The sequence below is a fragment of the Pyrgilauda ruficollis genome, unplaced genomic scaffold (assembly GCF_017590135.1).
Source record: "Pyrgilauda ruficollis isolate IOZ18807 unplaced genomic scaffold, ASM1759013v1 scaffold96, whole genome shotgun sequence".
NCBI classification, from domain to species: Eukaryota; Metazoa; Chordata; class Aves; order Passeriformes; family Passeridae; genus Pyrgilauda; species Pyrgilauda ruficollis.
This window is the reverse complement of record NW_024531710.1, coordinates 935,164-958,720: the sequence shown is the minus strand read 5'-3', so window position 1 is coordinate 958,720 and position 23,557 is coordinate 935,164. Positions and strand designations below refer to the sequence as shown.

Sequence of the window (23,557 nt, the reverse complement as noted above, 5' to 3'; positions counted from 1 at the left end):
TTTTATCTTTACAGTCAATGGCTGGTTTTTGCAGCTGGGGAATTTGATCAATTTACTCCATGAGAGAAGAAATACCCTGCATTTTCACAGACAGATGTTTATACCTATCGAGTGTGTAAACCACTATAATTTTTAGCCAGTGCTGAAGGAGGAGCAAGGGGAAGCAGGAATGCCGAGAGGGCTGCTCCAGGCAGAAAATCGCTGCCCTCGCTGCCCGTGTGCCCTGGGGCAGCAGAGCAGGGAGCTGCAAGCGGCCAGCCCGGCCCCAGCGGGGGCTCCTGCAGCGCCGCGGGGCCGAGCCCGGCCCGGCAGCCCCGGCAGCTCCTGCAGCCCCGGCAGCTCCTGCAGCTCCTGCAGCCCCGGCAGCTCCTGCAGCCCCTGCCCGGCCCGGCAGCTCCTGCAGCCCCGGCAGCTCCTGCAGCCTCGGCAGCCCCTGCCCGGCCCGGCAGCCCCGGCAGCTCCTGCAGCCTCGGCAGCTCCTGCCCGGCCCGGCAGCCCCGGCAGCCCCTGCAGCCCCTGCAGCTCCTCCAGCCCCTGCAGCCGCTGCAGGTCGTACCTGGGAAGGCCGAGCTTGCAGCCCGGCCAGCGCTCGCTCCTGGAGCAGGACACAGCAGGAAACAACAAAGCTGAAGCACAGCAAACGAGCTCTAGCAAAGGAAAGAGAAAGACAATCACTACCAACATTCAATTCTCTTTCTTTAGTTCTTCTTTACGGATAGAAATGTTTTCCTAAAGGAGCTGATCGCCAGACAAATTTTGCTACTTGTGCTTGACAGAATCCTGAGAATGTGAAGCCTTTTGTAGCCAGAAAAAACACAACGTGAATTTTCTGCTCTTGAACTGCTGAGATGACTCAATACCAGTCCACAGGGGTCTGAAGGTAAAAGCAGAACCACACTCATCTGAATTCCTTGCCTTTCAAACGAGATTTTTATGACAGAATACTTTATTAGCAAACTGGGCTGCTACAAGCCCACACCAGGAACCACACCAAGCCCAGGGCAATTACCTTTTGTCACTGCCATTCCGAGTGAAATGGGACAGGCTGCTATTACCTGCTCTCTTGGAGGGTCCTGAGGGAGGTTTATTCCTGCCATGTGCAACGTTGTGGCATTTGGAAGTAAATTGTTTATAACAAGCACCAGTGTGAGACAACAGCCACAGAAGCAGCATCAAGCTGCACAGCAGCAGCAAAGCTCTGCCCCTGTTCCCTCTGAGCTCCTGGGCTCAGTCTCCAGGACTGGCCAGGAGACACCATCACATTCCACTGCCTGAGGGAATTGTTCAGGAGCACAGCCCGGGCTGCCTTGCTGCCACCTCCTGCACACGAGGGCAAGGTGGTGCCAGGTGTCCCCAGGAGACTCCACGCTCTCTGCAGTGCTTAACCCTGCAATCTATACAGAAAAAAAAAGTGATCTCAAGGTTCTGGGCTCAACCTTGGCTTAATTAGTGGTGGTGGCATATGTTCTGTGATGGTTACATAAACAGGGATGGCATCCCGACCGATGGCCAAGGGGTTGCCATGGTAACTGTGACAGCCATCAACGCTGCCTTACTCATCGCTTTCCCCCATACTCCAGCAGCACTTCTGCTTCTGCTTTGCTATTTTCAAATACAAACATGAATAAATGGAGCTCTCTGGCCTTCTCTGGAAACAAAGCTGCCCACACCTGTAACCTCCAGTGCCATCTGTGAACTGCGAGCAGCACCCTTGGGCACAGTGCAGGGTTCCACACTGGGGACAAACACCAGAACAACCCTGCACTGCTGCAGCACATCCCTGCACACCTGGAGGCAGGCACTGTCCTCTGCAGCCCAAGGTCTTACCCCGATGATGATGATGATGATGTGCTCATGCCTTCCACAAGCTTTTCAGCAGCTTCACTTCTCTCAGTGCAATCAGGCAAGCCTGGCCTAAAATCTTTTATTCCCAGTTTACAGCTGTACATAATAAATAAAGTGTATTTCCTCCATCTTTTTTTTTCCAGTATAGCCAGTGCACATCTCTGTTTTCAATCTCCTGCTCTCCCTATTTATATTTTCTCTCAGACTGCTCATAAAATCCCCTGACCAATTTTAGGACAAAGATTAATACAGAGCAGCCTGCTCAGTAGCACCTCCTACCTACAACCAGTTTCAGACCTGTCACCTATAGCCAGGCCTAACCCACAGAACATCCACTGCATTTTCATCATTTTGGTTTCTCAGTAACAACATAGAAAAATGAAATAAAAATATACTAGATTTAAAAGTTAATTTAGCCTTTTGTATACTTGTTAATCAAGTTATCTATTTATACCTCACTAAAATCCAGCATTTGCAAAGATGACATACAGAGGCACAAGGAAGACAGGAAACATGGTTTTTCAATTACAATGAATTTGTGTTTTATTTTAAAGCTGTTTTAAAAAACAAGCCTTTTGTTTGCAATAGTATCCAGCAGTTATTTGACAGAAAAACTAGTCTCAGTAATCTGAATAAAGATTAAATGCTAAATTTTTTGGATTTCAGTGATTTGCAGAAATAATTTTTTGGCATAACCAGAAAATGAGTCACTACTAACTTCACCTTCTATGACTGTTTCAAGTACAAATCATTTCTCAACTGACAGTCACTCAACTTTTAAAGCCAGCTGTTTCATAAAGCCTTTTGTTGAAACCTGGTATGTGAACAGGGATCCCAAAGCCTTAATTTTGAGAGAAATTGCAGTATGTCAAACTCAATAAAGGCAGAAGAGTTGTTTGGATGCCAGAATGCTGTATGTAAAAAAAAAAAAAAAAATTAAAAAAAAAATCAAAAATGGTGAAGTTAATAATAGGAGATTTATCAGCTGCCTGGATACAGGTGTAGGATTGGCCTCTTGGTTGCTTCATACAGCAGAGCTGAGAAACTGAAGCAGATCTGCTCTGTGCTGTGCAGATCTTCAAAACACGTTAATACAAACATTTTTACTACATAAAAATACTTGTTTCTTCTTCCTTTCTTTCGAGAGCAAAGTCATTTCCTCACTTCCATATGGTACTGCAGGAACAGGAAGAGTAAAGAGAAAAGCGGACAGCCAGTGGTTGTAAGGAGCCGCTGTGCACAACCTCTGTTCACCTGCGGTGTGCCAAAGCAAGGCTTGGGGGGGTTCCAAGAGCAGCCCCTGCCCTGCCAGGACACAGTGCAGCCCCAGGCAGTGCCACAGCCAGGCAGCCCCAGCTCCCGGCACTGCTGCTCCTGCCCAGAGCTCTTCCAAGGCTGAGCTAATCCAACAAAAGGACAGGCTCACGGTGCTAAATGGCTCCGTGTAGTCAGGAGATAGACCGGAGCCTCTGTCTCTAATGCCCGGTGTTAAATCTCTTCTCTCCACATAAAGCCTGGGACATTAACCATGTCTTATTTTCCCATTTTTCTTTTCAGGGAGCCTGGATGGATTGTAATGCACATGGATAGACTGAAATGCTCAGCAGATGATTTTGCTTAAATCTCAAGTAAGACAAATGTGAGGAGATCTTCAATCACTGCCCTGGGAGGTGTGGGCGATGTATTACACTTTACAAGGAACAGCATTTGGAAAAATTCCCTTTTCACTCCTCAGCCACTGTACTCTTTTAATTACTTGCTAAACTTGGAGAAAGAAGAACGGGAAAGGCAAAGGGCAGAGGAGACTTGACAGAGATAATGAGATGGCTGCCTGCTGAAGTGAGGCAGCATTAATGCCTGGGCTGAAGGAGGCGCAGGCAGATCCCTCCCCTCTCCTCCCTCGTGGCAGCAATTCCTGCAGTCCCTGGTCTGCAGTCAGACACCAAGCTCGAGCAGCAAGTTCCCTGCTTGAATCAAGGCCTTTGTCTCATAGGGTGTGATGGAAGATTTCAGTTTGAGGCTCTGTAGGAGTAATAAAATAAATTGTGCCTCAAATCTCCACAAACCTGTAATATGCCAGGACTAGAGACAAATTGAAGTCTCTAAAGGTCCCTGGAATTTTACCACTTGCTATGCCTACGCATTCCCTGGTGCACACTTCATTTTCACTGAAAATTCAGTGCAAAGAAATAAATTAGGAAGAGCTGTCATACTAATTTTTTTGGAAGTGCAATTTCAATCTTCCATATGAAAAATGTGATTTGAAAACTCTTGTAGATATTAGTATCCAAGGACTACAGGCTTTTTAATCTGTTTGGGTGGATTTGATGAGCTGCTCCACACCAATGTGGACAATACCTTTGTTTCCTTGTAGATGCAAACATGGGAGCATTTCCCCAAGATCCTGAATTTAGCCTGCTGCTAAACACACTCCAGGAGCTCTCAGGTGAGTACATACTTTTCTAACAGAGGTAACCAAGTTCTGACTCTGACATGCTCAGAGGTCATGTATCAGGTTCAAAAGTTTTGCACAAGTAAAGCACAACTGAGAGCATTGTCTTTCAATATTATTATTGTAATAGCTAGTGATAAATGTAATGCCACAAGTGTACAGCTTTAATTGAAATGCAAACTAAACTGACAGTCTCCTTCAATTGTCCTTTGCTAATTATGAAAATAATTCTAATAATTACCCTGTCCAAAACATCTGGGAAGGAGATCAAAATCACTATCTGAAAATTAAGTACAGTAGTAGTTCAGGGGTTGAAGTCACATAAATGGTGTCTTCTTTAAAAATACACCTCTATAGTTTGCATAGTGCTGTAGCAGAGAAATATCAATTAGACATATTTATAAACACACACACACAAGTATCAGATCCCTTGGGATATTCTGACATCTTCAGATTGTGATCTACAAAAGATACACACATCCCAGGCAGAAAGCTAAACTAAGTGTGACCAAATAAAAGGGGACTTAAAACTGAGAAAATATGATTACAAACCAGAAATATTATACTGTCAATGAATTCCAGGAAGAATTAACTTAGCCAGCTGATCCAGTGAAAGATGTTAAAGTGGAGATGGTTTAAAGGCCACCCCACAGGAAGCAGCCTGTCAGAACAGTGGGGAGGGTGAGTGACACCCAGGCAGGCCCTGCTGGAGCAGATCCACGGGAGGTCACAGCTCTGCTCACAGCCCTGGCTCGGGGATGATTCCCACTCTGCCCTCTGGTCTGCTGGAGCAGCCCCAGCACGGGGGCATTTCAGCCCCACATCACACAGACCCACACAGGGTGTGCCAAGCTCCCACAGGTAACTTCCAATCCACATCATGCACTCCAGCTTTCAAGAACAATGCAAGTCAATTCCTATAGTAACCATGTGGACATGAGAACATGCAATTTATGGCAATTATTTTATAAGGGAGAAGGGGAGAGGTTATAATAGGATTATGAGCAAGCAACTTCCAAACCCAGTTCTAAAATTATCTTCAGCTTTAACAAATCACAACTCTAACCCTCTCTCCTTTTTGCTTATTCCTAAAGCCTTTCTTCTTTCTCCTCTTCTGCTTAATCTGATCTAAATTCTTTCAGGATGTCAAGGGGATAAATCTGCTATTAAGAGCTACTAGTTTCCATTTGCTTTTTAGAAGTGGGTGTGTGACAACACTGTGAGGCATTACACAGGCAATTAGGTATGCACAGGATGCCCTACTCCAGAGAGACAATATGCAGAGAAGTGGAGGCTAAAGCACTTCTGCATTAACAGGAGGACCCTCCAAGTGCTTTGCACAGTGTGCTCCAGGGCCACTCAATTGTCCCACAGTGTCAGTATTCCAAGCAGAAGACATTTAACTCTGTTTTTTCCCAGACCAAAGGATTAACACAGGAATCAGGTATTTATCCGATGCCAGTAACAAGATTTCTACCTAGCAATTTTCTGCAACTTAAATGTAAATGATGCATGAAAAATGTGTTCTTATGAGATATTAAACACAAGCCAAGTGCTTTAACAGAGAAGTAGGAAACACCCCAATGATCTCTGTGTTTTGTCATCATCAGTGACTGCAGCCCTGAGGAGCCTCCAGCTCCTGCCAATCCAGTAGCAAATAAGGACTCAGTGCAGCTTCGAAGAAATTATGGCACTTTCTTATGTGCATTCAGAAAGAGACAGCCGTGAAGCATTGCCTCGCTAAATGTTATAAAAGTTCTTATAAATATTCATGTGCAGCATTTGTACTCTGAGTATTTAATCATTTCTTTACAAGAAAGGAACAGGGAGAAGGGGAGAGGAAGAAACTACTGTTTCTTCAATTCCAAAGAGATCAGAGTAACAGAAGAGGCAAACTTGTGCAGGTGATCTATAAATTAGTCAGCACCAAACCCAGAAACCTACAAAAAAAGATAATTTTTCCAGGTAGATTTTCTTTTTTCATTACACCTGAAGTTACACAACAGTTTGCAGGTATTAACCTAATGATTTCTTTGATCATTTGAATTACTTGCATTTTGATCCTTTGAATTTTTACATCATTGGCTTTTGAAAAACAAGCCTGTTCTGTTGCTTCTGACATTTGTGTGAAGACAGATTCAGCTGGCTGCACTCTGCACTCCAAAGCCCATGGTCCCAGGTAAGCCCAGCACCAGAGCAGCACTGCCTGGCTGCAGAGGCTTTGTGCCCTGGGCTCTGGCTGCATCCCCTCTGACCAGCAGGACTGAGAGCTCTGCCAGCTCCTGTGCAGGCACTGCCTGTGGAGGTCTAGCCATGGCACCCAGCCCTGGATCAAAGCCTCTCAGAGCTACAGTTTATCAATACTGCTGAGAATTAATATGGATTTCTGTAACACGTGCTGACAATACAAAAGCCTGCTCTCAAATGGCTTGTGCACAAAAGAGAAAATACATTGTAAAACAGCTTTGATGTCAAATTATAAACCTAATAGAAAAGCCAAGAGATATGGAACAGCAACACCTGAACTGCTCAGAAATCACTCAGCAGAGACAGCAGTCAGGGCTCCTGCCTTGCTGTGATGTGGCCTCCCAGCCAGACCAAGAAAGCCTTGGACACTTTTCTCTCTCCTTCCACACCAGGAAGAGCAGTTCCTGCTGCAGACGTGTTACACCGAGCCTGTGGGTACAAGTGCCTTTGCAGACTCCACACTCTGGATGCACCTCCCCAGCCAGGATGCTGCAGCTTGAGGGAAAAATAATCTCAGATGTTTATTAGTGCAGGCCCAGCTCCTTCACACACACCTTGGCTGGCAAGCAGACCCAGTGCTGGCTGAACAGGCTGGGACAGCAGCATTGACAGTGGAAGAAGCTTATTGCTGTGGTGCTTCTCTGTTGGATCAGCCAAGGCAGATTCCTGCCAGCTGTACCTGTCTGTGCTCTCAGGTGTATTGGACAAGTCTCCGTGGAGTCACTCCAGGCCCATGCCATGTTTAGAATTACAAAGGAAAATGAAAAGTGTTGCTGCCTTTTGCTTCCCTCAGGAAAACTGCCTCTTGCAAATGGTTTTATCATTTTCATTATATCCTGTTTGATTTGCTTTACCATCTTGACTGGAACAATAGCTAAGACATAATAGAAAAAGATTTTTCCACAGGCTGGTTCTAATTACATTAAATCTCAAGTGAGATAGGACATTTAAATAAGAAACAACAACTGCAGAGTCTGAGATAATGACATACCGAGATACCAGGCTTTTTGAGAGTGCCATTAAAATGATGCATGAAGCATTACAGCTACTCCAATTGGGTTTCAACACGAAAGCCATTCCTTCTGTGGCACAGTGCTGCAGAGAGAGGTCAGTACTTACTGCACTCAATGTGCTACTCAACAATTAGGAACCATTATCCCTTATGCTCAAGTTGCAACATAGACACAGACTTAAACTTCTGTATGAGCTGAGGCAGTTGGGAAGGCAGGGTCTCTGGGATGAATCACCTCATGAACCACAAAACAGAGTGGAGGAGCTTCTGAGGAGCTCCTGCATTTTGCTGTAAGTGGTACCTTTAACATTTTGCCATCATAACCAAATTCTCTTAGTTTCCTAAAAAAGTATCTTTAGATTTTCTGGAAACCACTGAAATACAGACATGCAAAATGAAGCCTGTGGCTGTGTCCTGCAAACACAGTGCAACCTGTCACAGTCCCACTGCTCGTTTGTTTAACCTTGGAGCCACTGCCCAGCTGTGCTGCCAACACTGCTGCCTATGGGGCCCTTCACCAGAGTCCCCTGCTGGAAATCAAACTGAGGAAAGGGAACTTCTGTGGGGTGTAAAGGACTTCAGGCACTTCCCCTGTGCCTCCCTTTCCTTTGGCTATTAAATGCTAACCCAGGCTAAAGGGAAGGGCTGGCTTGAGGGGATTGAGGGCACCCTCAGCCAGGTGGCAGACAACACTGAGTGGGGTGGGAATGTTCATCTGCTGGAGGGTTCTGCAGAGGGACCAGGACAGCCCAGATCCATGTGCCAAGGCCAGTCGTGTGAGGTTCGACAGGGTGAAGAGCTGGGTCCTGTCCTTGGCTCCCTGCAGTGCTACAGGCTGGGGCAGAGGGACTGGAAAGCTCCCCAGCAGAAAGGACCTGGGCACAGCTGAACATGAGCCCAGATGTGCCCAGGTGTGCCACAAGGCTGCTGGCCCCTGGGCTGTAGCAGCAGTGCTGTGGCAGCAGCAGCAGGGCAGTGACCCGTGCTGGGCACTGCTGAGGCCACACTTCACACCCTGCGGTCAGAGGTTGGTCCCTCACTACAAGGAAGACACAGAGTGCAGGGGAGCTTTAGGTTGGAAATTAGGAAAAATATCTTCCCTGAAAGGGCTGTCCAGCCTGGCAGAGGCTGCCCAGGGCAGTGGTGGAGTCACCATGGCCGGGGGATTAAAAAGCCGTGTGGATGTGGATTTGGGGACACAGCTCCCTGGTGGAGCTGGCAGTGCTGGGTCAGTGGTTGGACACAAGGATCATAAGAGTCTTTTTCAACCTTAACAGTTCTCTATTCTGTAATGGGGGAGAACAGTTCACCAACTGCCCTTGCTCACAGCTTATCCCTAGGCTGAATAACTAACATCAAACCATGGCTAAGTGGCTCTCTGCTGAAGCAGGTCTGTACTTACACACTGGGTATCAGTTTCTTATCTGTCCAGCTGGTTTTGCACAGCTGTCATAGGAACCTTTCAAGGAAATTAGCGAGATACTGAGGATTTAGAGAGTTTGTTTCAGTCAGTAAACAGAATCTGTGACTCTAAATTCTACACTCAGAAAATATAAACTTTCACAGAAGCAGGTCAGTAACTAAAGCATTCTTGTCCAAGTAGCAAAACATTAATTCTCTCTTAATAATCAAGTGCACAAAAGAAAATTTACAAAGTTTAGTTCAGCACACAAAATAAAATTATTTTCTTGGGTGTATATTCCACACTTCAGCCTTGCCCCACTGAAGTGCTGTGACACACAGACTGTGTTCAGCCAGTGCCAGGGCACTGCAGGATGATGGCTCAGACACAGCTCAGTACTTGCAGTCCTATGACCACGTGGTAAGAGCATTTGCTAAATGCAGCTCAGGTACCTGCACAGCACTGCTGGGGATGCCTGAATAGAGCCAACCTGAACAGAAACACACATGCAACTATTACTGCTTGTGACAGTATTTAATTTGCATTAAATAAAGAAGGAATTTAACTTGTACACCTTTCCCTATCAACTACTGGTTTTGTTACCTTGCTTTAGGCCCTTATAAGACATTAATAGGCTAAAATTAGATGGCCATGCTCACCTCCATGACACCTCTGAACAGCCCCAGCATTCAAACTGCAGCAGCTCCACCTGAGGGTGGGGAGGAAGGGTGGATTTCTGTCAGGTCAGAGAGTGAAGGACATCAGCAGTGAGCACCATCATGGGAGGCTGTTGGGCCTCTGCCTCCCTCTGCTCCCCAGAAGTGCCAGGGGAGGTTTCAGCAGGTGAAGAGCAGCAGGTTCATGGCCTGAAGAGATCCTGTCCTGAAGTCCTTGGGCTCACACTGACTGCCCTTTCCTGCCTGCCCCCAGCTGCTGGCACAAACCTTCCCCACTGGATCCCATTGAAATACCAACATGCAATTTTCCATGCAAACTACACAAAAGACTGTTTCTTCCCCAAATACAGGAATAATTTGAAAACTTTCCAGTGTTGCTCATGAGCTGAAACAGAGGCTGCACAGGTCATGATGACCTAAGAGCTGAAGGGAGCTGAGGATTGTCTCCCCAAACCAGGACATCCCCAGGAGCCAGTGCCAGCGCCGCAGAGCTGGGAGCTCAGCAGCACAAGGGCAAACCCCAGAGCTTGAATTCCACAAATGGGCTGGGATCTCTGGCACTGGCAGTGCTGTATCCCAGGGCACCTCATCTACTGTCTGTCACACACACTCCTGATTTGCCATCCAACTTTCTTCCTGCACAGCCTGGCCAAAATTTACAGAGCATATTTCAGCTTTTACAAAACCCACTGTGCTTTCTGAAGATTCACCTTGTCTTCCAGGCAAGTGAAGTAACACTTTCTGTCTATGGCTTCTGGGGGTTGTTTTCCCTCTTTATTAAAAAAAAATAAAATATTTAGATCTTGCAATGCCTATTTCTCAGCCAGACTGTCAGGGATGTTAATGAGATTTATCCGCACAGCCTCTCTCACTCTCTGCCCCCTTTCATTCTTTGACACACAAATGCTTTTATGTTGCAGGAAATGAGGACAACAGAAAGCTGCAGATCCCATGAATGTAAAAATTGTCTTGAAGGCATGGAACAATCCAGCCCTAATTACAGCCAGCTGGAGCCTGCTCTCTTTGCACTGATACTTAGATAATTAACTGAATACTGACTGATGCAAGACTCAAGTATGTCACTACCACTCGGATATTCAAGGTTAATTTTTGTATCCATCACCAACATCAAGCTTAATGGGTATTATCATCTAAACTCTTGAAAATCAGTAACACAAGAGTCATAGTCAGGTAAGGACTATTTTTCCTTCAATGAGCCCGGTGCCATCTTTCTTTAGCTGCAGAAGAAATGTCTTTTACATTAAGAAGGCAAATTCATAAATTTTGATCCATTTAATACCTGTAAATTCACTCACTTAAAGCGTTAAACTTAAATACACTGAAACCATAACAGTGATGTAATAAAATATACCTCAGACTCTTCCAGTGGGCATTACCTGTTCATTTCTCATAGTATGGCATCTTTAAGTTGGTGGGTGTGTGCATCCTCCTCAGTAAGCTTTATACGAATGTTGAAAGCAAACAGTTCTATGCTGAAAACCAACTATCCTGATTTAACTGTGCATATATCTGAAACAATTACAGGAGGGGACAGCAGAGACAGTGCTCAAGAAGTCTGAAATGTCTGTAAGTCAGAACTGCTGATGCACTTCTCCTGCATGGAACAATACATGTTTAGATTGTGAGATACCTGAACTGTGTTGTCAGCAAAAGAGTTGAAAGAGGAAGTCAGTACCAACAAGAGAAAGTTGTCTGTCTCAGTTCCACTTTCAGCAGTGCTATTCCCTGGCAACAGGGATTTTGGACAGATTCAATCCCTCTGACTGGTTTACAGCTGCACTGACAGGAGAAAACAAGGTGTCACTACTGGTTATCAAGTGGTACTTTTATTCCTAGCTACTAATTCAAGAAATCACTGTGAAAAATTGGAAGTATTTTAACCTGGTAAAGATGTTCATAAGAACAGCAATGCAGCACAGGAAAGCCACAGAAAAAGAGGACCAGAACTAATCAGTAATTGTTAGAGCTTGGGTAGGGCTATGCAGCAGATAACCAGCATGCATCTCACCAGCCTGCAGTGCTCTCCAAACATCTGGGTGGGGAGGCAGGAATCTAAAGAATCCGGAATAGGGATTCTTTTCATTTTGTATTTTATTTGTCCTCGCACCTTCTTATCTAGTAATGGAAAAATAAACAATCCCAGTTATGTTTGCACATGGCCTACCATATTCCTTCAGTGGGAAAAGTCTGAATTTTGTGAAATATCTTTGGAATGCCACTGTAATGTAAATCACAAAGCACTGCCACCACAGTGCAAGTTAAAGTGTAACCTGCAGTTTTTCCCAAGAGGATACACAGAATTTATATCACCAGAAATGGAAAGCAACAGAACAAAAATAAAAGTTTAGCAAAAAAAGTAGGTTAACTGATACAGAGAATGATATATAAGACAAGGCTGAAAAAGAAAGCAAGGCAGGTATTTCTGGAAATATTTTGAAGTCTTTTTAAAGCCCTGCCTATTTGCCTGTGAAGTATTTCTGCTTAAAATACAGATATGCTAATGTTCATATTTAAGATAGTGATGATTGGGCTAAAAGAACTCCTCTTTGGAAGAGCAAAGGAAGAAGGACTGTGCACCATCAGCAGCTGGTTCTGACTGCATTTTCAGCCTTATCCTGGGGAGGGTTAAGCAGTCACAGGACCATTAGGGGTGAAGGGGCCTCAGGAGGTCATCTAGTCCAACTCCAGGGAAATGGATGTTTGAGAGGAGAAGTTGCATTCTGGATAAATTAAAGAAACCTTTGGAATCTGAGAAGCCTCTAAAACTCCAATTATTTTGTGTTAAAGGGGGCATAAGAAGTGTTGCTGCAGCAACTCTCTGGATGAGATGGGTGCTGTAGTACCCAAGGGCATCTAGCACTGCCCAGAACCTTGGCACTACCTGCATTCCATGGAAATGATTACTGCTTGCAGCAGGTTCAAATGTGTTAATTTTTAATGTTCAAATGTGTTAATTATCTTTTTCACCCAAAGTTCATGGTTTTCTTAATTAGCAGGGTCTGAACTGTATGCAGGTTTCTTTTTTTGGTTTGGGAATTTATTTTTTTTTTTTGTTTGGAAGAATGGGAATGTATTTCTTGCCAAGGCCACATCACATAATAACAGACTAGAGAAATGTGAAAGGACCCAGTATGAAAAATACAATGCAATTATCACCAACCGAGCAGCTGATAAAAGAAATGACAGAGTAAAATACACAAGTTTCACATGACGGAAATTCAGGGAAAACGAATTTGTTACAAATATTGAGCAAATGAAAAGAGGAGACCTCACCATAAGCAAGGCCTCTCATCTCCCAACCACTGAAAATTCCCTTGTCCTGCAATAAGCAATCTGCCATCCCATCACAAAAGGAGCTACAAGATGCCCAGCAGCAGAGCTGCTTGGACAGAACTTACAGGAGCATGGCCAAAATGAAGACCAGGAGCACCACACAATTACAAGGTATTTTTTCCATTTTATACTGTTTATTTGAAATTTCCAGCCATCACACCAGCATGAATTCAGCAAACACAGCATCAGCTGCCCTCTATCAGCTAAACTGACAAGGACAGAATTTTTAACACACCTGTGATGGGCACATTTCAGAGATAAGTCTAAGTGAAAAGAGAGACTACTGCAAGCGTGAAAAATCTGAACTGCCCTCTGGAAAGAAGTGCATATAGGGACATGGAATAAATATTATTAAGTTATTGTTGCTTAGCCTGTCAATGTTTCCATTTTGAATCAGCCTTCAGCCACTAAAACCTCAGCTGGAAAAGCATGGTTGAACCTGACAAATGAACAAGCCAGGTCTTGGGAAGAAAAAAAAGTCACTTTTCCTTGACCCCCAACTCAAACACATCCTGACTTCTGTATCTCCAGCTTCTTTTGAGATCAATATCCTCAATTCTGCATCGTTCTTTTGTGCATGTGTAATTGCAGCTAAAATGTTCCCCTATCTGTTCCCTGTTTTACCCTGAGAGGGAAGTAGCTGGCCTGTGCTGCAGGGGAGCACACCCAGCACAGTCCTCTGTGCCCAGAGCTTCTCCAAACTGCAAGCACACAGAAACTGATACAGCACTTGGAGTCTGGAAAACTGTTCAGGAATGCACACTGTTCAGGAATGCACACAAGAAATACACTACAGAAATATAAGCTCATTAAAAGAATGTTATTATGGTTATTACCCCAAAAATCCATCTAAGGCAGTAGCCCCTGCCTGTCCCTGCAGATACCTGGCTTTATCTGCAGCTCACATGGATCACAACAGGCTCCTCCTCAGTGCCAGCATTTTCTGCTCCTTCCTTGTTCTTTGTGCCAAGCCAAAGAGAAGCAACAAAGGCTGGTGTTGTTCATGGAATGGAATGGCTTCTGCAGGACTCAGTGGGCAGTCTCCTTTCATGCACACAGGCTCGAGCTCTGTATGGTGAGGGAACCTCTGCAAACACGTTCCTGGTGCAGCCTTCTCAATGGAAAGCATCCCACAGAATGTGTGTGGGTCCTGTGTGTGGGACAGGAGCCTCAGAAGAATCCTCTGTGTGGCTGCAGAGGTAGGCAGGCTGAGGTGTGTGAGCTGCCCACAGCCTCCCATTGTTCCTGGGAAGGTGGTGACTTCCTCTTCATTGAATCTTTCCCCTTACTTTGTCCTTCCTTCCTGATGATAAATGCAGTTTTTATTTTTCCAACCAATTCAACATTACTTTTAGAAATTTTATCACTCATTCAGATTTCAGTCAGTGAGTCAAGCGGAAAAAATGTTTTCTCAAGCTGAGAGAAAACCCTCCCATTTAATATCCCTGAGCCAAGAGCACCTCCCAGGCAACATCCTCCAGCTGTTCTCAGAGACAGAAAGAATGTGTGCTCTCCATCAGTTCCCACCTAGGCCACTGCAGAGCATCTCCAGCAGGAAGGAGATCCATCTGCCCAGAGCAGCAACCCCTAGCTCTTCCCAGGCCTCATCCCACCCAGCTCTTCCCTCAACTGCAAAAACCTCTTCGTGTTCAGCTGATTAATATATTTCTGTGCCAGCAGAGGAATCTATCCCATAGCATTGTTCTCCCTGTTTCTGGGCCTCTGATTGTCACTTTTATCAGCTAAATAATAGTAATTAGAATGCAGAAACAATTATGGGAACTATTTGCTCAGCTGAAGTCCTTGGCCCCGGCAGATTTACAGTTAGTGCTGTTTTGTCAAAGGCTGAATGCATGAAGTACAGCCAGGCAGGGATGTACAAGGGAACAGACAAAACATCACCTTCCAGTTTCCTAGCAATGTTTCCTCTAATGATGGTGGTTAGAACCTGCTTGTATCCCCTCCTGACTGCCTGCATACAGACAAGCCAAGGTGGTGCATTTTCCTTAGTAAGAATGGGCAAGAGTTTGTGACTAGGAGCACTCTGTAACTTGTGCTGTTCATATTTCTGGCTCTAAAGTGCCCTACAGAAACCAAACATCCCACTGAAGTGCTCCAGCTCCAAAACTTTTGCAAAACAGACATGAGAGCTGGAACTGTCTTTTTCTTGTTCTCATTAGATACGTGAGTGAATCAGATCTGAGGGTCTGTGCACACCTTCAAAGAGAAAGGACTGCAGGGCTACAGGGAACAACAGAGAAAAGGCACTAACAAGTACACAGTAAATCTGAAAACTTGAAAGAAGAAAATGATTTTTCTTTTAAGTTCTTTTTGAGCTTCATTTGTCACACTGCAGACAGATGGAATCTGCAAACCCTCCCTTCCTGCCAAAGCAGCAGAAGACACTGACACAGTATAGAAACAACTCTGGCAACAAACCAGACAACTCCTAAAGAGGGGAACTCAGTGAGGGAGGAACCTGGCAGCCTCCTGAGCACCTGATGCACTGGCTGAGCTCTGTGCTCTTGGCTGGGAGGCTCCTAAATGCTGGTGTGACTGTGCTCTCACAGGAGACAAAGGAGCCTCAGTGTGGATTTCAGACAGAATTGATACATTAATGTTGACCCTTTTCTGAAATCGCACCCTTAACCTCACAGAATCCTTCTGGGGCACTGACTGTTCTCCCACTGAAGTAACACAGACTGTGATACTGGGGTGGAATGAATACCTCACCTGCACTGCTAAATAAGAACAGGTATATTTGTGAGGTTCAGAAATGCTGGTCTAATTTTTCTACCATCAGCCACATAGAACTACTGTCAGGTCTGTTCACTCTCCCTCTAAAAAAAGAGGGTCAAATAAGAGATAAGCATTTCAAACAAAACCATAGCACACAACAGATTTCCTTTGTTTTATTCATGACAAATGAAAGGAATGTAGTGAGATGTCATTTTTGATATGTGCAGTTACATCACAGTTTTCAAACTAAGGCAGATTCTACTGAGCTGGGGTTTAGCAAGGCTTTGCAGAGAGCACAAACACCTCCTTTCACTCTCTTGCCTCAAAAGACATGGAAACATCATCTTGGTGTGGTATTAAAGATGTAGTAATTCCCCTCTACCCTTTTAAAAGCTCCTGTTTTTAGTGGCCAGTTCAACATTGTTACAAAGGCACAGAGTCCAAAATGGGATAGTAAGACAGAGCTGGGTCTTTCTGCTCCAAATTTAACTTTAAAAAGTAGCACAGTTTTGTATTCCTGACTAGTAAATTGACCTCAGAAATACAGGCACAGAAGAATTCAGATGTTTAATACCTAGCTATGAATGGCAGAGAAAAAGATAAGCAAATAAGAAGAGCAAAGAAAAGAAGAAAATGGAAAAAGATTTTTGAGGAAATATTGAATGTCAGCAGAAAAAAGCAAACTTCCAAGTGTGCCATATAAGCACGTCTTTCTACAGGTTTCAGGAGTCACACAAAGTACTTAAAATACAACAAAACACAGGGACAGAGCTACTTCTACACCCTGTTCCAAACTGCATTTTGCTGGGCATTGGGTAGGAAGACAGTCAGTAATGGATAAAAATCTTTTTGTTTTTCAAAGATGAAGACATGGGACGAACCCACAGGAGGAAATTTCAACTACTGAATCAAGCACCAGATACTAAAATTCCAACTTTCTGCTAACGAATGAAGCTCACAAAATCATGTTTGGCTCTTGTAAGATTCGCTACTTAAACTCTGGTAGTAGTAAAACAATAAAATCTATAATAGAAATTCTCCTATGGTACTGTATTGGAAATCAGAAGATGACAGAAAAATGAGTTACCGCTTAAGTCTGAGGCACTGAATCCATTCTCATGTCAATGGCTGGCTTGGCAAAACCTCCTGCAGCCAATGGTAATAAATCCTGCTGAAAATTTCAGACTTCCAACTTGTCCAGACAAATTCACTTCACCCCCTTCTCTCCATGACTGCTGGTCAGGGCAGCAACATTTTCTGTGAAAGACAGACAAGAAGATTATTTCAAACAAATTTCAAATCTGATTTATTGTAAATTTTCCTTGAGTGACCTCCTGATCTCTTAAATGCCGTGAGAGCTGTGTAAAAAGATATTTGAATTCATTTCAGAATTCCGGCTGCATAGCTGGCACCCCAGACTTTTGTCCTTAACGTTCCCATTTCTTTCCCATTCCCCAGGAGCACACTGCTGCAGCCTTCCTTTGAACTTTATCTGCCCAAGAGCCATGCTGCAGCTCTGCAATGAAAACAAATTGGAGGCACAAGCTGAGGAACAGCCTGTAGAACCTACTGGAAGAATAAAGGACTTTTCCTGGGAAAAGGAACAGAGCACTTTGGAGTTATTCAAGGAAATAGCACTGTCCAGTTCTCCTGGGGTTTTGTTTGTGGGGTTGGTTTTTCCCCCTCCTCTGGTATTCTGCTTCTTGTGACTTCAAGTGTGAACACGTTCGTGGGTGACAAAGTTGGCAGAAAGAAAGCAAACACAAATAATTTGTGTAACGGAAACCACAAATAACAAGGAGCAAAGCACACCAACTTCTGTGCAAAGCAAACAGCCTGGTGAGGGCACAGACTGAGCAGCACAACCAGAGCGCCTTGACAACGATTATCACCACAAAAGGACTTTTTAGGACATTTGAAAGGAAGATTCTGAAATAGCTCTGCAGATGAGCAGCAACAAGTGAGATGAATAAGAATCATCCTAAAAGAAAACACACATTATGTGTTTGAAAATTGACTTAATGAGAAGGGTGAACACCCTCGCATTGAAGGCAGGTAAGGGAATAGCCACTAAACCAGACTCCAACTTGTGGCTCATTGTCTAAATAGAGATATTAGAGATGAGTCAAAAGCTTACTCTGGATGGAGAAGACTGAATCTTCTCCTAACCAGAGTGTTACCAACCAATTTGCTTTTGCAGATGGGATCAGCCAGAAATAGGATGCAGGAAAAGAACAGGAATGAGAACTGAGCCCTGCAAAGCCTTCAGAAGGAATGTTAAGGGAACACCACAATCCTTCGTAGTTCTGAGAACCTCACACAGCAGCAAACTTTTTCTTTGCATATTACCAAGTTCTCTGAAATAGAGAAAAGAGCCCTGAAGAAAAGAGAAACCAGCCAACACTTCATGGCATGGAATGGCAGCACTGAAAGATTATTTAACATCTCAGCAAAAGGAGATGTCGTTGGTGTAAAATTTTAACCCCTTCTGAAATGTTTTTGTGCTGGAGAGGAGAACAAGGGACTGGGAACTTTGTGGATTCAGGCAGGATGCTGCAGTTCAAGCAGCTGGCCTGGAGAGGAGGGGGGATGGATTTCTCTTTTAGTGTCCACCAGCCTGCAGAACTGTTCCCAAATTGCAGGCACCTCTGGGCACATCTCTACAGGGAGCACCAAACCAGGAAACATTGCCTGAGCTGTAGCTATATAATAAAATATCAACAGTTACCCACATTTTTAAATTTCAGCTGCATGCAGTTGTTTGTACTTCTGTCCTAAAATTCTGCAGGTTTTGCCCAGCAGTACCAAGGGCTCTCCTTGCCATTTGCCTTCACTTGTGGAGCTGCACTCCAACAGCTCTGACACAGCTGGAGATGGCAGAGACTCACTGCCACAGCTGGATATAAATCTGGTGTTCCTGTGGCTTGTGAGGATCACTGAGGTGTTTATAGGTGCCACAGAAACATTTTATCTCCAACATCAGCATAGTGCACCTTAAATGGTAGCTAAGGCAACAGGTGGCACAGACATCACAGATACAGTTGTCATTGTACTCACAAACAGCACAGGGACTTCAAAAACACAACCTACCCCTCAAAAAGAAATTACTCAAGCCACTCCATGTTCACTTCTGTTCCAGTGCCCAGTACTACAGATTAATTTAAAGCATTTGAAGTTAACTAATAAAGATGATGTGCAATCCTTTTTAGCTGCTGCTCCAAAGAGGCAATTCCCATGGATGGAGTGAATGATGCTGCAGATGAGTCCCTCTCCATTTCCCTTGGCTTTCCCTGGAGGCTGGGGCAGGAGAAGCCCTGTGTGAAGAGCTGACGTGTGACTCGGTCCCCTCCGCTGTCCTCACAGCACAAAGGGCAGAAATGCTCAAGAAATAAATCACAAACCGTCCCTGCAAACATCTCCCAGAGTGTCCCTGCAAACATCTCCCAAACCATCGCTGCAAACATCTTGGCTCTCAGCAGCTGCCAGGGCTGGAGCAGCTCCCAGCCTGTCAGGCTGAGTGACAGCCAGGGGTAAAGGGACACCTCCTCACAAGATTAGGAACAGGAAGGCTGTTTCAAACCCCTGCATGTGAATTATGATTGCTGACTGTGTAAGGAGGCAAAAATGGAAGCAAAACCACAAGGAAACAAAGCTTCATTTGGGAAAGGTTTTTCCTATTCATGATGATTGCAAGTGAACTCTTCCCAAGCTGTGAACAACTGGTGATGCTTTAGTGTTCAGTACATGGCCTGATTTTATCACAAAACCTCATCCTGGCCTTCAGCTGGCTGTCAGATTTGCCAAGCTGGTAGGATTCTGGCACCACTTGTGCTGTTTAATGTCTCAGCATGTTGTATCTTGGACACAAACCCCTGCAAAAATACCTAACTATAAATATTTATGTTCATTATCCTTTTTGCATGATACAGTAAAGAGAGGGGAAGCAGATTCTTTCCAAATGGACTGAATCAGAGAAGCATGACAACATCACAGGGTCAATATCCACCAGCAAAGCATTCCATTAAACCATGGGAGCCCCTTCAGTGGAATCCCACAAACACCGTGAGGGCAGCTTTGCCCAGGAGGCTGCAGGGATCACCTGGCACAGCAAACTCTGCCCCCAGGAACTCCCAGGCCCCCAGGGGGACATTGCAGGGGGTTGGTGCTGAGCTCCTGAGGCCACTCAGGTGGTGGCATTTTGAGGTGGCATTACACAGCCACTGACCACGTAATGGAGAGATGTGGTCAGCTTTCAGAGCAACAACCTCTTCACTTCCAAACTGTCTCCTGGGGCAAAGAAATGCTGCACACAGAACATATCCACTCTTGGAGGAGATAGGGAAAGGGAATGCATCAGTACAGGGAATGTGCAGCCCTTGACAGATTTGTTTTTAATACAAATTCATAGAGGTACACAAGAGACTCCAGAAAAGTTTAAAAGTCAAAACTTCTGATTCTTTAAAAAAATATTAAATACATGATGACTGTTGAAAATAGAACTGATTCATGGGGAGAAAGGAAGTACTTAATGACTTGCTCATGCTTAAGGACTCTTAAATAAAACAAGTATCTGTTACTCATGCGTTTGAAGGATTTGCTGCTCCCGAACTACTGATTTGAAAAGCTTTTGACACAGCAAGATGAAGACACATCCCCAAGGGCTGCTGGGTGAGCTGAAAGCCTGTGTGCTCTCAAACACTCCTCCTTTCATTGAAGAAGGGAAAGATTAGCAAGAGGAAAATAAAAAAAAAACCAAACTTAATTGTTTTGGCTTTGGAAATGAGGTGTCAGTAAGATTTTGTGGCCCAAAGAACCACCAAAGAACCCCAAATTATCACGTCAAGAAGTAGTGATTGAATTTGAGACCATCAGAAGCTATCCAGGCCCTCAGCTGCATCTCTCTTACTGCAATTATATTCATTAATTGTTGGTCTAATATTAGAGACCCGATACCATTGAATAAGAGAAGAAAATTAGCAGAAAAGACAGAAATTACAACTAGTCACCCTCCATCCTTATGAATGAATCATGTAGTACAAACTTCAAACACAGGGCTTGGCCAAAATGCAGTTTTGGCTCTGGGATAGCAGGCAGGAACAATGAAGCAATACAAGCCTCTGTTCAATTTTTACTGCTCTGTGCTCCAACAAGCACCATTTCTCCTCTCACCAGCTACTGAAAACCTAGACTGTTATTGGTATTTCACCTTTCTAAAAGCCCTGCGAATAGCTGAATGGGGCTTTCCAGAGGAGGGCTCTTGGCACAGCACACCAGCTCAGGTAGCAGCATGGACACAGGGAGAAGGAAAAGCTGGCAGCACCGTGGCAACAGGAAAAACTGAGAGCAACAATAAACTGCCCCCAACGCCAAAGCCTCAAATGACTGTTTATGCAACTTTCTTTCACAAACTAACCCCAAAACTTGCACTGGGATTGCAATTTGCATTTCAACCCACTCTCCCCCCGCCCCCGTTTGCTGTTTGCCCAGTTTTATTAGAACCATCTGCAAGATCCTCCCCTTCCAGTTTCTTGTGTTGGCTCATCTGGCAGCTGCACTTTCTCATCTATTCAAAAAATCTTTGTTTCAAAGTTGTTGAGACAGAAGGCCTTTGACAGGCTAAAAATCATCTTGAAAATCAACACAGAAACCACATCACATGCTGTTCTTTACAGATTGAAGGGGAAGAATGGAAGCTGGAATATATATATATATATATATTTGTTGTTGTTTAATAGGAAGATAAATGAGGGTTTTGGGGATCAAGAAAAATTTTACCAACTGTATTTATCTGACAAAAGCCTCAATTTACAGAAGTACTGCAAGTTGCCACTGCAGAAGGGGTTTCAGGCTCACCACTATTACTGACAGAAACAAGAGAAATGAAGAGAAGTATTTCCTTACAGCAGCTCTTGGCAAAAGATAAGTGAGGGGAGTGCAAAGGGAAGGAGGAATGTTGGTGAAGTAGTAGGGTTTGAATAATTTTCTTTAAACATGATACAAGTATTACAGTTTTTGAATATAACATGCCTTGCAATTCCCTTCATCAGCTGGTGCATGGTGTTGCTTAAGCTTCCATCTTTCACTGTAACCCTCCTAAAGATCCTTGTTCCCTTCTGTGGACAGATATCCCTGCTGTCACCAAGCTGTCCATCCTGATGGGACAGTTCCTGCTGCAGCACAGGGCAGGGCACTGCTGAGAAATGGCACAAATCCTGGCCCTTTCATTGGTTTGGATATTCTTCTTCACCAAATTGTTTCTGCAGAAGCATTCACCTCGTTGCAGAAGAATGGCACAGCCTTCACTTTTGGGGATTAACAGAGAATTCCAGATTTCTCTAAATCTTTTCATAAAACATTCTTAATAAAGAAAATTCAATTCAAGTATGGACACAAAATACTCGAGGAACACCACTCCTACTTTCCTATTTAGATTAATACCAACATTTTCTTTTTTCTTATGTTGCTGCTGTTTAAAAGGTAATAAATAACTACAGACAATATTCACCTGCCCCCAGTAGTGTTTGTACATGTGGAAATTCGAGGAATCTGTGACATGAACTGAACTATTTCAAGTCTCCCAGAGTCCCAGCAATGCTGGAAATAACTTTCTCCACGTTTGCACAAGAGCTGCCTTTAACTCTCAATCACATCCCAGCTCTGCTGTCATCTCCTGTGACCCTTCTGATTCTGTTTTATACAACCTCCAGCCCACGTCTTCCCTAAGCAAATTCCTAATTCCTAGTTTAACCAAACAAGACCATTTAAAGTTTCTCAAGCACTCTGACAAGACTTCTACAGCTTTACACTGGGATTTGCCATTTTCTTCCCACACTTTCCTTTCAATCCTAATAGAACATTTTTGGGTTTAAATAAAGTATTAAGCTGGATTTCTAAATTGCCATGAACAAATTGGCTTATCTTCTCCCTTGAAATTTATCATAAAACACAAACAATTTAAGTGCTTTTAATTGCACAGGCTCTAGAAAAAAAGATGCAAATGTAATAATTTGAGTTGACAGATCATGCAAGGCAGACTTTGAAAGTATTTTCAGAAACACTGGAAACAGCGTTATCATAATTAACTATATAAATTTTACACGCAAATAAAAATTAAAAACATAGACCTGAAAATATTTAACGAAATCCATGTATTTCAATGAATAGTATAAAAAAATTAGATCTACTCTTGATAAAGTATCCTGGAATCTCTCAGGGGAATTAATGGAATAACCACAGAGTTTGTGCTTCTGTGATCAACTAGCAGGAGAGATTTTTATTGAAACACTTAACGTTACTTTTGTTAGCATATACTTCACTCCAGTGGCTCATTAGAAATTTTGGTTAAAATTAGACATCTTGTGAAGGGAAGAAAGCTGAACAAAACCAAAGTTTGAGACACCAAGCTTGAAATTTCTCTTTCCCCCCCTCTAACGTATTGCAAAAAAATACCACTTTGATGAATAATCTCTTCCAAATCCTCTTTTCCAGTCACTTTTGAATTTTAGAGAATATATACACTTATATAAGCCAGAAACAACCACAAAAGCAATTTCAAACCCCCATCTCAATGCATACCCCTGTTTCAAGGTATCATGAATATATTAAGCTAAAATTGCAAACAAAGGAAGGCTTGGGACTATAAAAAAAAAATTACACACCCTGCTGTTATTGCCATTTTTCTTGCTCTTGAATACGTGATGTCGATTCCCTGGTTTCCATTCAACAAATAAAGCTGTGAAATGGCAGTGGATTTTCTGCCTTAAGTCCAGGTCCATATCCAAACAATTCTAACATTAAAACTGTGGCTGCCAGCCTCAAATATTCCCTCC

The 23,557-nt window shown here is 43.8% G+C and overlaps 1 protein-coding gene across 4 annotated transcripts in view; it reads right to left on the bottom strand.

Annotated features, from left to right (window-relative positions):
* Window positions 1-23,557, bottom strand: part of PEAK1 (pseudopodium enriched atypical kinase 1) — a 109,503-nt gene that overhangs the window by 44,728 nt on the left and 41,218 nt on the right. For 3 of the 4 annotated variants that reach the window (XM_041489681.1, XM_041489684.1, XM_041489682.1), the window contains exon 2: window positions 16,816-16,985. The gene's annotated coding sequence lies outside the window, so the exon portion shown is untranslated. Of the gene's footprint in view, window positions 1-556; window positions 648-16,815; window positions 16,986-23,557 lie in introns of all 4 variants that reach the window. The other variant, XM_041489683.1, reaches the window with a different exon arrangement.